The sequence below is a fragment of the Bacillus rossius genome, chromosome 1 (assembly GCF_032445375.1).
Source record: "Bacillus rossius redtenbacheri isolate Brsri chromosome 1, Brsri_v3, whole genome shotgun sequence".
NCBI classification, from domain to species: Eukaryota; Metazoa; Arthropoda; class Insecta; order Phasmatodea; family Bacillidae; genus Bacillus; species Bacillus rossius.
Genome location: NC_086330.1, coordinates 288,060,331 through 288,076,287, shown reverse-complemented (window position 1 = coordinate 288,076,287; position 15,957 = coordinate 288,060,331).

Here is a 15,957-nt window from a genome sequence, read left to right as displayed (position 1 = left end):
GGAATTCAAATAAATGATACTTCAGATGCAATAATGTGCGTGTGGCACGAAGGGCAATCTGGCCGAGGTGGGAACCAGATGGCATCGTGTCTGTTGCAAGCTATAAATTCTGGACTATTTGCATCATATAAACGGCAGCTTTGCATTTGGAGTGACAACTGCGCAGGGCAGATCAAAAACAGAATGCTGCTTTTTGTGTACATTTTTCTCGTTGCTTCAGGTTTTTTCGACAGCATTGAACACAAATTCCTCCTTTCTGGCCACAGTTTCTCTTCCTCGGATAGAGACTTTGCTATCATTGAGAAGCGTGCAAAGCATTGCAAAATGCAGACTGTTGAACATGTTAAAAGTGTTATTACTTCTGCGAGACCTTCCAGACCGTTCCAGGTACTGGATATGACCGACAGGTTTTTTAATTCGATAAAGCTTCATCAAGCTATATTGATGCCTTAAAGTGACCAAAGATAATCCTGGTTTAGTAATGTACAAGAGGAACAGCTTCAGTGACATGCTGGAATGGGTGACATGCAGAGTGCTGAAGAAAGGAATCACTGTGGGTGACATTGTGTCAGCGCAAATTGAGGGGTTACCTAATGTTAATCCACTGACTGATAACAAAAAGAACGATCTTCGTGCAATGTTGGAATTTATTGATGAAGAAAACCGGCAGTTTTACCGACAAATTTTAAGTGCCTAACTTTCGACGTCCCTCCGGACATAGTGCATTTAGAAATACACTTCTACTGGCACATAGATCATTTCCAAAAGTACCATGTTTGCAAATTTTTCTTTAAGTTTTGTGTTCAATAAAAGTAAATAATTTCTTGTAATGCACTTATACACATGTTATGTAACATTTTTATTCTTAAATATAAATGATTTTCACATTATCTTCAATAATATTCATATTTTTGCCCTTTATTCAAAAACATACTTTTGGCACTTAGATCAGTTAGCTTTTCTACTCTACAAATGATGGAAATACTGCCATGAGATTCTTCAAAAATGCACGTGAAGTCACATCTATATCTGGAATTAATGAAACCCTTATTAATCACTTCCGTGTTATCCTGGAATCCATATCAAGTGGTTACATTATTAATGTTGAGGCGTTTGAAAAATATACTGAACAGAACCGAAAAATTTACTTGGATTTGTATTCGTGGTTCTATATGCCTGTCACGGTACACAAACTCTTGGTACATGGTCCTGCCATCATCGAATCATGTTCACTGTCCATTGGAAAGCTGTCTGAAGAAGCCCAAGAAGCGCAGAATAAAGACTGCAGGCGATTCAGGGTAGGGTATACAAGAAAAACATCGAGATCAGCAACAAACAAGTGAACCAGGTGGGGCCCGAGTCACCCACCTGATTGCCTCAAACGTCAAAAGACACAATTATAAAATTAAAAAAAGAACAAGTAAAATAAATAAAGTAGTGCAGAAATCCATTTTTATAATGCAAACAACATGTCTATTTATTTGTTAATACTGAAATGGCACACTCATTATACATCATATAAGGTTGCTGATAACCTATAAGAGAATATTACTGATATACATAACACACATGTATAACACAGCTCGAAAACTCTGTAACAATTTAACATCTAAGAATAAAAACGATAAAATCATAATTATGAGTCGCCCCATGGACCTGGTAGGGCGTGGTAACGATCCAAGATGAAAAAAAGAAAAACGAGAAGGCAAATCAAAAAGGGCAGAAGGCCTGAATCACGCAGCCAAAGAGTGGCTCAGCATCAATAATTAATCAAAGCAGGCTCGGCGGCAAGGCGAACAGCGCAAAGACAAGTGGGCATGACCAGCAAACACGAACATTAAGCCAAAAAACGATAACAAAGCCAGCGCCTGGAGTGGATGAAACATAGGTAGGTTTGAAATGGGCATGGCCGAGCACGCCTGCAAAAACACCTTACCAGACACAGGGGCGACAGCGACGGGAACCAGGACCACTGCCAGTCGACAGACGAGTGAAGCGGCCTGCTCACATCTGGTAACCAAGTGGGCGGGACGATGGGAAGAGAGGAGAGGGGGGGGAAGGGATGGTAAGGAAGGTATGGAAGGCCGGAACAATCTGGAAGGTCGGAGGAGGAGGAGGAGGAAGGGGGGTGGTGAAGGGGAAAAGAAAGTGCCAGGAGGATTGTAGCGTTGTAAATACTGTAATGTATTTTTACAATTTAGTTCAAGAGTTTTGTTTTCTAATGTTGTGCAGAATGGGTTAAAGTTTCACATTGTTTGGTTCCTGCCGAGGTAGCAAGGTTATTTTTGTATTTTGTCGAGGCTAGTTGGGAGGCAAGGAGGTTAAATTTTAATGTTTCCGGTCCGCGTAAGTGTCCGATGGTTTTATCAAGGCTACTGCTAAAGTCCCTTGCTCCTTTGCTGCTCCTACCCCTCATGAGTATGACACTGATAATTTGTTGTTGATAAAACAGTTTATGATGTGAATTCTGAATACTCCAAGAAGTACATGTGGAAAAAATTATAATTGAGCATGTTACATACAATACAAGGTATGGATGGCAACCAACAATTTAAGAATGGTCCAACACAAAGTTTTGGAGAAAAAATAATTTTTATGAAGGAGCAGTAATGTAGAATTACTAAATTAAATAAAGGAAATTGATAAACACCCACACATGGTAGAAGAATGTCTTTCTGATAGTAAAATAAATATTTGTGTATTGGTTACATGACAAAATTAATTGAACAAAACTGAATTGTTTATGATAAGAGGATTGTAAAAATAAATAAGAATGTTATGACAATATTTTTTTTTGTTTCAAATTAAGGAATATTATATAAATGACTATATTATGAATTGATATTTAAAGGTATATAATATAATTAATGTGATATGATGGTTGAATATTTGTATAAGGATACAATTTTTCTGTGGAACTTTTCAAGTAACTGTATTCTGTATATTTAATTGAAAAGTTGGGGGGGGGGGGGGTAATGTATCATTGCAGGGCAGTGCCTTCCCCAATTTTTCTTTGAAGTTTTTATGAATAATATGTTTTAACAGTAATACAGTATAAGTTGTTTAAATAATTTTCAGGCATAACCTAACTGTGGTACATGTGGTAAATCATTGAAACTTACAATGAATCTTTTCAAATAACTTTCATGATAATATTTTACCGTTTATAATTGTTTTCCATGTTAATATTTATGTTTGCTTATGTTTTATTAATGTACTCTCTCAATTAATTACCGTTTCTAATATTTGTGTATTGTTTAAGCCTATTTGCTTTATTATGAAACAGCCATGTAACTGTAAATTTACTGAATTCTACCTAAATAATTATGTTTTTATATGTTTTAAAATGGTTTTTTAAGCTTTAAATATTTTGTTTATATGCGCAAATGCACTGTAATGTATTTTTTCTTTTGTCATTTTGTCCGTGGGATGATGAAATCACGTGAGCCAGTTGCGTGGCAGTTAGAGTGAGAAAGAAAGGCGTGTGTCGACACAGTGACGCCGAGGCGATAAAACGATAATGATGCATCCGGTGTAAGAGAGAGACAGAGCAACTAGCATGAGAAAATATCCTGGGAGTCCCCGATTTTGATGTGAAGTTGAAAAGAGACAGATCAAGGGAAGCCCTGAGTTATGTATGTACAGGGTTTTTTCATGTATTGTAATTTGTTCTGTGATTGGCTGGTGTTGGAGGGAGTGTTTGATACTGTGCTGTGATTGGACGAAAGTTACGTCATGGTGCAATCCTTGGTCTCTCCTGAGACCAGTGTGTCGTTTTGGTTCTTCAGTCATCTACTGAACAGCGACTGAGGAGGTGGTTAGTTGAGTAGGTGGCTCACAACTTAATTATGAAGATGTAACGAGTAAATTTTGCGGCTGTGGTCCGGGCGTCACCGGTTTTATAATCAACCTTATTTTCGTTTTTTTTGGACACAATTAGAATTTATTGACTACAGTCGTCGGTAATCGCCCAAAACAGGACTTACCAAAATTTGTCAATGTTTCCGGGGACATTGTCCTTCGACATTGTACCGAAAGTTGAGTGCAACTGCGGGACTTAACTTTGAACTGTTTTATTAATTCAATTTTCGACCAGTCAGTGTGTGATCAAAATTAATGAAGCTGATTCATTGTAAGGAAAATACTGTTTTAACTTGTAAATGTTGTCGCAAGATGGCGGCAAATGTCTCGTGAATTCGAAAGGTATAAATAAATAATCAGTGAAAAACATTTTGTGTACAGAGACATCATTGAAATTCAACATCGCCCATAACTAATATTCTGAGGGAAACATAACCTCATTTTTTCCAGCATCCGAATATGCAAGTGTACCTTGTGAGTTACCCTTCGAAGACCAAAACGTAAAATATCTGAGCTAGTCCGGTGGTCTTTGGAGTGTAACAAACTACTTAATACACATATTTTATAGCACAAAACTCTGACAATCCATTCCAAAGTAGATGTATCTCCACATATGTTTATGTAAGAGTAAATAATGTTGATATAATTATATTGATTAATATTATAGTTTCAAGTTTCAGGAAAGATGCCATGCATAGCAGCTGTAAGTGACTCGCAAGCTCTAGAAGCTCGAAGTAGTTCCATTGTCGTGAATGATGAAGTCTCAGCGCCATCTGCAAGAGTATGGCAGGAAGTTAGTGAGAGTCTTGACCAACGGATGACACCGAAAGCAGTGTACACAGCTGTGCTAGCAAACAGGTGTGGTATATTATCAAAACTGCAAGGAAATGAGAACTACAATTATCACAGCTGTGATGATGTTTGTGATATTGTGCAACCAGAGCCACCAACTACAGATCGAAACAAAAACTGCCAAAAGAAATATTTCATAGTATCTCTTCCAGAGGAGACATGGAATATCTTGAAGCCAAGAAACATTTTTTTACAAGAACAGGAATTCAAGAGGTGTTAAGCAGTAATGTCCTACCAAAAGGAGTTTGGTCATACAAAATTTCTAGAATAGTTTGGGACAAAACTAGCAAACCTAGCTTGTGGGTGTTCAAGAGGACGGCTATTAGCCTTACAAAAAAAGATGTTATAAGCTGTATTGGTTACTGCAAGCAGTGTAATGCTGAGCTGCATGTAAAAGCCACTTATCAAGATATTTTGGAAGGGACATGTAAATTACATGTGACAATTTCAGGGTTTGACTCGTCATTTAAACACACTAGAGGAATGAAGAGGAAAGTCTGCGGTAAACTCAGAGAACATGTTGCGGAAGAACTTAAGTACAAATTAGCATTTCTTTACAGAACTGAGAAGGCCGGGGAGTTGATGAAATATGGTGACAAAGAACCGGCTCATTTACCTAAGTTAAATGTTCTTAGGCAGATTAAACACGAGTGCAGTGTCAAGGGACAGGTACACAGCAATCCAATAATCTCCCTCAGCAAAGCCAAATATATGCTGCCATATCAAGGCAGTATACACAAAATTGGACTAGACCCTTTTTTTGGGTACAATGTCACTCCTCTGCAGTTATGCCTCTATAAACAGTACGGCTCAGCCGAGCATTCTAGCGCTGTTATTGATTCAACTGGAGGGTTATGTAATCCTCCAACATGCACTATGGTAAAGAAAAGTGAGCGCAAAAAGAAACCAGTATTCTTATATCAGATAGTGGCAGGAAGAATTTCCAGCAGCTCTAATCAGTCAGAGCATGAAAGACAATCGTTTCCTGTGTGCCAAATGCTTTCACAGCAGCACACAGGAATGGCAGTGGAAGTTTGGTTGCGAGAGTGGGTACGACTAGGTGCACCTGTTCCTAAAGAAACTGTCACAGATTCATCACTTGCTCTACTAAATGGAATTTCAAGAGCATGGAATGATTGTGAAAATGTCAAAATTTACTTGTTTAAATGCTACAAGGTTCTTGATGGATTCGTAGACTCTCTTCCAAGTTTTCCAAAGATTTGATTAGCTCATTTTATGAAAATGATTGCTAAGAAAATGTTTTGGGGAAAATGTGACAAAAGAGCAAAATGTTTATATATGTGTTGTTTTGGACAGCTGGCAAAATGTGAGAATATCAGTGAAGCGACCAACATTGTTTGTTTAATGGTTACTTTAGCAAGCAGCATCAATGATGGCTGGACTGAAAATGGGGGAAATGTGTGCTGTGGAAAAAGTCATTCAAAACAGCATGTTAGATAGCCATCAAGAAGTTGATGAACATGAATCTAGTAACACTGAGGATGACACTTATTTCCAAAACATTCTAAATATGGCATCTGAAGTCTCTTGCAACTGGATCTCTGAAGCTCTAGAAATTTCCCAGAGGGAAAATTGTGTGGAAGGCAATAGACCTAACATATTTTATCTCCCTGATTTAGTGAAGTTTATGGCTAAAAGATGTCCTTCTATACCTTTGTGGTCTGGAATAATGCAGTCATATTTTGGGTTCTGAAATCTGACAGCTTCGAGTGCTTGTGTGGAAAGTTATTTCAAGACATTAAAGAGAGGTATTTTGGGAAAGGAAAGTACCCCGATGCAAGTAGATTCGTTTGTTATGAAACATGTCAGCTCACTTGATGGAACCATTAAAATAGCTGCTGGAAATTTCGAAAGTACAAAAAACAACCTCCAGAGACAGTATCATCAGAAAACAGGCATGAAATTAGCCAAATTTCTGGAGTTCTATGGCGACCATGGAATGAGGATACGCCACAAAATAACAATTGCAGAAATGACGAGTTTCCAAAACCATGTAACAAGCAGTGTTCTTTCAATGAAACTGTCAGTCATGAAAAGAGAAATGATGGAGAAACCTTAAGTAATGGTACAGAAAACATATCATTTACTGCCAAGTGCCCAGCATGTGAGAATGGAGACAATCCAAGTGGAGCACACAAATGCTTGAAATGCCAAAAAGCTGTTCATGCACTGGTGGAATGTTCCCTGCCAGTTGGGGAAGAGGGTTACGGCCAACGAAAAATCTGTGTTCTATGCTATAGAAAAACCGAAGTAATGACTGTTGAAGCAGATGAGCCAGAAGACTTACAGGTACCTTCTTCTCCAGAGGAAAACTGTAAAGGAAAGAATCCTCAAAAGAAGAAGAAGATCCGGCAATATTCATATTTGTATCCAAGCCCAGATTGGATCAAAGACAGAGCTGCAGTGGGTACAAGTCCAGCCAATGTTTTATTACGAAACGTAAATCTCCTTTCTGCAGTTAGAATTAAAGAGAGAACTTACAGTGTAACAAACACATGTGCTTTTGACAGTATTGTTCAAGCACTCTATTGTTGTTATTATGCGAGTGATGCAATAAAATGCATAGTAAACAGGAAAAAAAAAATTGTGAGTTGCTGAGATCAATTGCAAATAAAGGTGTGACAACAGAGACATATCGACTGAGAACCATAATACTGAAGGATGTGTTGGAACCTTTGGCAGGCAAGCACAACATCAGTATTTTGAAATGTGACAAAACTGTAGTCATATTGTGCGAAAGGTTTTCATGCATGATTTTCCAAGCTGCACAGAAGAAAGGGTTTGTTCTTCTGTGTACTGTCCCGATTCACGCACGATCAAACATGCACCATTTGTACCCATGCAAAACGACATTCTTTTGAGTAAAGGGATATCCTTTTTACAAAATTCAGCAGAAGCTGCTATAACAACCACACACGGCAAATGCTACTCCATATTACCCAACCATGTTGATGTGCCAGAAACACATAAGCAGTACAACCCCTTAATGTCGAAACATTACCTTTGTAATGGAGACACAACAAAACAGTGCAATGTGAATGACAAGATAATATTTTTGGAATACTACCATGAAAATGACAGATCACCTTCAATGTGCAATCTTTAGGACATTCCTGTAACTTTAACATTACAAAATAAAACCTTCAAATTGAAAGCAGTTGTGGAATTCATACCCCCTCCAACAGAACTATTCATAGGCCACTACAGAGTCCATTGCAAAGTGTTAAATGATGTATAGGAATGCTATGATGATTTGAAAAATGTAAAGTTCATGTCAGCCAACAATGTTTTTCCACAAATTTTTGTTCATGTTGGGTTATAAGTTAGGTTTTTAGGAATAGAAGCTTTACTAATTATGTATATATATTTTTAAGAATTTTTCTTCATGTCATTATGAGAATATCAAGCAGGATGAGACATACCACTTTGGGAACATTCTGTGTATGCCATTTAAATATGTCGAAATATTTTATGAATTATACCTAAGCCAGATATGATACTTGACTATAACATGTATAAGACTGGAGTAGATCATGCAGACTAGCTGCAAAGCTATTACCCCTTCCAGCGTAAGTCAATGAAATGGTGGAATAAATTATTCTTCCACATTTTTACGATGTCTGTTGTAAATGCCTTTATTCTTTACAAAGAAAAATCTGACAAGAACATCACACTAGCAAATTTTATCAGGTGTCTAGGAAACAGATTTGCTATGCTTGGTGCTCCTGTAGCTGCTGATCATCCGTCATCATCCACATCAGTTGAAAGGCTTTCGTGTCGTCATTTTCCTGAGAAAGTGCCTTCAACTGCAAATAAACAAAATGCCACACGATATTGTAAAGTGTTCTCCGATAGGGGTAAAAAAAACCAGTGGGAAAAGAATGCAGAAGGAGAGTCGATGGTGGTGCAAAGAGTGTGGAGTGGGTCTCTGTGTACCAAAATGTTTCCAGGAATTTCATACCAAGGTACACTATGCCTGAAACAGCCTTTTATATAAACCCTGTTGTAAACTTTCCTATGTATGTAAATATATTTGTGTCATTCGTTTCAGGATAGTTTATATTTTTGAATTTTTTCTTTAGTTAGTGTTTATGACAATTATATTGAAATAATGTTTTTTTTATTCTGGTAATTTTACATAATATTTTAGTAATTATTTTATTATGATTGTGTGACAGTCAAACATTATTTTTTAGGGAATGTAAAGAGAGATACATTTGTAAAGAACTATTCGAAATGTTATATTTTTATCCAAGTGTTTGGAATGAACTTCATGTAAATATTATAATATTCAAGCAGGTTTTTATATAATAAATTTTTTTACGAAACAACAGATTATATTTTGAAAATTTTGTATGTACATAAATTAACAACTTTATCAGTGTTTCTATCACTAAAAATAATTATTAGAAATCTGTTTTAGTGAATATTAAGCAAGTACAAATGATGTGTAAATTTTTTCAAAATGGAGATGTATTGTTATAACAAATTTTTCCTCAAAAATTATACGGATATATAATAAAATTATTGTAAATGTTATTTACAAAAATAAAAACACAGCTTTCATTTAAATACAAACATGATAAGGTAGCTCCAATATTATGGTTTTAAAAAATATTTAAGTAATGCAACGCCTTGTGTACGTACTATAAGACGTTATTTGGCACTTATTGACATTAAATGTGGTTTTGACGATAAGTTTTTCAAACTGTTTGAAGAACACTTATCATTCAAAGAAGACTATCAAAAACATGGTCTCCTTGTTTTGGACGAAATATCTTTAAGAGAGAGTGTCTCAGTTTGTGCCAAAACCTTGACTTACAAAAAAGGACTTGTTGATTTTGGCATGGATGGTTCAAAACCAAACAGTATTGACGATAAAGCTAACAGTGCCCTAGTTTTTATGTTTCAGCCTCTTGCAGACTTGTATACTCAACCAGTGTGTGTTTTTGCATCAAAAGGTCCTATACCTGGTGTAGCTTTAGCACAGCTAATTGTCAAGGCTATTGTTGCGCTTGAAAAAAGTGGAGCCAAAGTCCATGGTGTATTGTCTGATGCTGCTGCAACGAATAGAAAATTTTGGACTGAAATAGGTGTGAGTAGTGATTTGAGAAATACAAAGAATTGGTTTGAACATCCCTCTTGTGATGACAGGAAAGTATTTGTATTTCCAGATGCACCACACCTGATAAAGAATGTCAGAAATAGACTGTATTCCTCCAAAATGTTGAAGGTATGATTTTTCTTCTTGAATTATGCACAAATTGTATTAGTAGGTTATCTCAACACAATAAATGGTAATTGTTAAGAATAGCATCTCATTGTATACCGGCTAAACCATTAATAGAGGCAAGGTTTATTGATGAAAAATGCTTACTTAGTTATGAAAATAAGCTGCCAGTAAAAAAAAATTGGAAAGTTTGTAATATTTGCAACAGTCACCAATAAAACTGCATGCTGTACCACAACATGCAAAAGAAAAATATGGGAAACGTAAAGTACAAGAGGTATCATCAGCTGTAGCAAACAAAATATCTAAAGTATTAGATGTACAGCTTCCAGCCACATCAACTAGTGAAAGTACAGAATTACAGAGGCATGAAGTGGAACAAAAGCCTGCCGATTTGGACCGTTTGGTAACTTTAATAAAGAAAAAGCTGCCCACAATGAATAGACAAAGAAAATAACAAATTATTACCCTTATCCCTCAATCATGGTCCAGACAGAAGGCACCACAAGAATTTGGTGTTTCTGAGTACATGGTAAGACAAGCAAGACAACTTACACTGGAAAAAGGAATCCGTGCATTAGTTCATCCCACAGGTGGAAGAAGTTACCTGAAGAAACTGTGCAGGTCATTCAAGATTTCTATCAAGATGATGAGTTTTCCAGGGAAATGCCAGGAATGAAAGATAAAGTTAGTATATCCAAAAATGTTTACAAACAGAAAAGACTTTTGCTATGCAACTTGCATGAGCTGTATTGTTCTTTTAAGGCAAAATATCCATCTCTCAAGGTAGGGTTTTCAAAGTTTTGTACATTGCGTCCTAAATGGTGCGTTTTAGCTGGAAGTTCTGGAACCCATTCCGTCTGTGTGTGCACTATACACCAAAATGTTGAATTACTTCTTCACTGTCTTGGTGTAGATGAAAAGTATAGTTCACTTATTTTGTATCTTGTATGTGACATTTTAAATCCTGCCTGTATGCTAAGACAATGTGAGCAATGTCCTTCTCCAGATACTCTAAAGCAGCATCTATATCATACTTTAGACTGTGATCCAGATGATGTGATTGAATATCAACAGTGGGTCAGTACAGACCGAACACAATTACAAACCCTTACCTCAAGTGTAGAAGACTTTATGGTAGTACAAAAAATGGAACTCCTCATACCCCATTCCTATACCACAAAGAAACAATCGGACTACCTCAAGCAGCTGAAAGAGAAAATAAGTGAAAGAGAAGTTATAGCTTTATTAGATTTCAGTGAAAATTTTTCCTTCGTTATCCAAAATAAAGCACAAGGATACCATTGGATCAATAGTCAATGTACAGTTCATCCAGTAGTCATTTACTACAAAAATTCAGAAAATGCTAATTTGAAAACAAGCAGTCATTCTTTTTTGTCAAATGATTTTGATCATGTTTCCATGGTGTATAAAACACAGTCAGAAGTAGTAACATATGTTAAAAGACACCTGCCTCATGTAAAACATATTATTTCAGTGATGGTTGTGCTGCTCGGTACAAGAACTGCAAGAATATCCTCAATTTGTGCCACCACACACAAGATTTTCAGCTCACAGCTTCTTGGTTATTCTTTGGCACAAGCCATGGCAAATCATCTTGCAATGGAATTGGGGGAACTGTTAAGCGACTGACATCAAAAGCTAGTCTTCAACGACCATTCCAAGACCAAATTACATCAGTGTCTAAGATGTTTACCTACTGCAATGAACACATAACAGGTATTATCTTTAATTACATTGACAAGAATGATGTGGATGACGTTCGTTCGACTCTACAACAACGGTATACTATGGCAAAGACAATCCCAGGCACAAGAGGGTTTCACAATGCTTCACCAATATCCCAGTATGAAATAGGAATGAAGAAAACAAGTCAGGATAATGCATATTCCTTAGTTTTCAATTTCGCTACAGCAGCTAGCAAAGACCCTGGTGGTACGATATCAAAACTGTATACTGGTTGCTATGTGTCTTGTGTGTATGACATAAAATGGTTCGTTGGTGTTGTAAACAACATTGATAGGTCAGAAGAAGATGCTCAAGTAACCTTCATGCACCCTGCCGGTCCAAGTGCTTCCTTTTACTGGCCTTCACCTAGAGACGATGTGTGCTGGGTTCCTTTTGCACACATACTCAGCATCTTGCAGGCACCATCAACTGGCAGAACTTACAGTTTTTTGAAAGAAGACTTGTGCAAGTGTGATATAGAATGGCAGCTTTATCAGAAAAGCAATACAGTTTGCTAATTGCAAAAATTGGAGGATTGTGTCTGTAGATTCTAATTCATTGGCAATAGATTTTTGTAAGTAGGGAATGTTTTTATGTGTACATATAGCATTAGTAAGCGATTATTGAGTACATTACATGTTGCCAGCAGAAAGCCACTATATTTTTTAATGTATTTTATAGGAAATTTCCTTCTCTTTCACATAGTACCAAGCTCATTTTTTTGTGTGGTCTGCCTTTTGAGATACAGTCTATTTTGTAATAAAGGATGCAGATGATACATGAAACATCAGTCATGTTAATAATTCTGTTATAACTTACAAACCATTCTAGATATAGCAATTTGGTGGCAAAATTTGAATTCTCTAGAGAATTTTACATAAGGACAAGTGTCCTTATTCTGAAACATTGGTATTACAGTGAAATACAAAGCAAGGAAGCACAGATACTGACCAATTTATGCTGTCATTACAACCTGTTTTAGGCCAAAAATGGTCACAACAAAACCTTCGATTTCTCGGGAAGTATTTGAGATAAAAATCTGAAATTTTGGTTTTTAAGTGGCCTTATGTCACCAAACAAATGAACCAATTTTTATCAAAATTAAAAAAACAATGGTTACATTTTCAATTTTTGTTGGATGAACTGGCATGGAATGACCCCAAGACAAGTTTGCAATGAACTGTACAAGACCATATCCTGAATGTAGACCAAATGTTTTCATTTTGTACTGAACATATCAAAGGTATCAAATATTTTCTTGTAAAAAAAGAAGAAATACAACAACATACTGAAAAGCTGCAAGAAAGATATCTGCAATGTGAAAGAATTGTTGGGACACGGAGGTTTCACAAATTCCAGGCTGTGTCTGAAAACAAGATTAGGTGCTACCTCACTTCAGAATCACAGGAGTACGAAGATCACAAAACTAGCAAGATGTCATCACTTACTCTGCAAGAAAATGAAACAGTTGCCTGCATTTATGAAGGACAGTGGTGGATTGGGGAAATAGTAGCTACAAGCATAGAAAATCATTATGTTTATACCCATTTTTATCACCCAGCAGTCCCTAGAACTTTATTTAAGAAATCATCAAATGATAAAGTGTGGGTGTCATTTGCAAATGTACTTAGAAAAATCTCTGCTATTGAACTTACAACCGTAACAGGTCGATCACACACGATAGCAGATAAATTGTCAGAAGAAATAAGCAGACTTTACAATTCTTATAAAAAATAAGATTCAACTCTGAGTTACAAGACTGACCTAAAACTTTTGTCATTTTTTGTAGTCAGTGCAAGTTACTTTAGTATTTCACTTTATACTATAGATATTCACAAAAAAGATATTGTGGTTAACATGCTGTTCTACTATCCCACAAGTTGTTAGTTGTGTGGATATACAACATATCAAGTAAGTAAAATTGGTAAAATGTTATTTTGGTTGATCAGAGTGTATGGTTTTTTAACAATCTGAAAGCTAAAAGTTCGTAGAAAAATATTAACCTATGTTAATTAGATAAGTAAGGATATCTTATCATAGAAATTTGTGATTTTGTTTGCTGAAATACAGCCTTTTTCACTAGATTTTTAAAATTCTTCAACTATGTTCAGACTAAAATATCAAAGTTGAAATTTATACTGTAGTTTACTATCATATAGGGGCACTTGCTGTATAAAAATTACATCTTTATCACTTGTCCCACCAGAGATATTAAACCTCAAACATGGCAAAATTTAAAAAATTTCAATTTTTGAAAATTTTTATAAATTAAGTGAGGCAAATATCAATGTTCAAAATTTTCACACATATAGTTTAGTATCATGACTACTTGAAACAAAAAAATCATTCATCGTATATTATTCCTTCCATGAAAAAATTTACCTTAAAAAGTGTGTTTTGTGTGCTCAAGACACTAAACTTCAGGAGTTAATTTCACAAGTTAGATGAAATATGATGCTGTCTATGAACAGATAAAAGTAAAGAGTGGAATATAAGGTAAACATTGGTTTTTGTTTGAAATGCCTATGTCAAACCATTGTTGAAAAATTACATTTCTCGCAAACGTCTGCAATTGCCAAAACTGCTCCTTTCCACATTACCAAAATGGCCACCATTCGCAAAAGGTTCAATTAAAAAATTTATTATCACTTGTTTCCAACTACTTGAATGTATGGGAAACAACAGTAAAAAATTGAAATTTTTTTGAAGTAGTCAAGCAAATGATTAATTTATTTTTGGACCATTTCATATGGATTAACCCATAAACGTAAACCAGGAAGCAGGAAGTACATAGATTATACTGAAGATACACTGAATACCTGTATTGAAGAAACTAGAACAGGGACCATCACTTAACGTGAGGCAAAGGTGAAGTATGGAATTCCCATAAGAACTATCAACTATAAACTTCAGCACAAATATCAGAAAAAGGTTGGTGGACAAGCGGTTTTCTCCATCGATGAAGAAATAGCTTTTGTTACTTGTTTGGAACAAATGAGTACATTTGGATTTCCTGATACTTCATCTGACTTAGTGGCTGTTATAGCTTGCTTTTTGAACAAATGTGGAAGGAAAGTAAGCAGAATTAAGGAAGGCATTTATGCTGGTTTCCATTGGGTGAACAGTTTTCAGATAAGGAATTGTCAATGAGAGTTGCGGCAAACGTTCAACTGAGAGCAGGCTTGACAAAAGAAATGGTGCAGGAGTACTTCAGTAATATGGAGAAAGAGTTGGAGGGTAGGTATTCCTGAAACTCACATCTTTAACTTTGATGAAACAAACGTCACAGATGACCCTGGTCAGTCAAAGATGATCACAAGACGTGGAACTAAATATCCACACAGAATTCTCAACTCTTCAAAGTCCTCAGTATCATTGATGTTTTGTGGAAGTGCAGCTGGAAAACTTATTCCTCCCTATGTGGTGTATAAATCTACACAACTGTAGACTACCTGGTGCCAGGGAGGGCCAACTGGTGTCAAATATAATCACACACCATTTGGGTGGTTCGACGGAGCAACCTTTACTGCTTGGATTAGGGATTTGGTGGTTCCTCATCTTCGCAAATTGCCTGGAAAAAAAGTGCTCATTGGGGATAACCTTGCAACTCATTTCTCGATTACTGCACTTGAACAGTTGGCCGAAAATGAAATTATTCTTATATGTTTACTACCAAACACCACACACATCACACAGCCACTTGACGAAGCCTTGTTTAGACCAGTTAAGGGCAGTTGGCGAGCAAGCTGGAAGGAAACAAACTCAGGTGGAAAGAGCACAACAATTGACAAACAGTATTTTCCCTACCTCCTGAAAAAGCTGTGGGATGCTATAAATCCACAAGTTGGAAAAAACCTAAATGCAGGTTTCGAAAGCTGCGGAATTGTGCCCATTGCACAAGATAAAGTAATGTGATTTGTTGACAGCCTTGAAGTTGACAACTCTGAAGGGCTTCTTTTATTGAAGCACTAGAAAGAAAACAACAATAGTGGATTGGTTTGCCAAAGCCTAGGAAACGAAAGCGAATTAATGTGGTCTCTGGAAAAAGTGTGGATGGTGATGTGGTCATGACAGAAAATTATGGTGCTTTGAGTTCTTCAAAACATTCTGCAAACAAAAGGAGACATCAGGGTAAATCTTTTGATGACAACAAAAATGAGGACGAAATTCAAGGTTTTGCAAGCGACAGCTCTGAAGATGAAACTTTGGAACAAATGGCTGCACGGCTAGAACAGGAGAAAGAA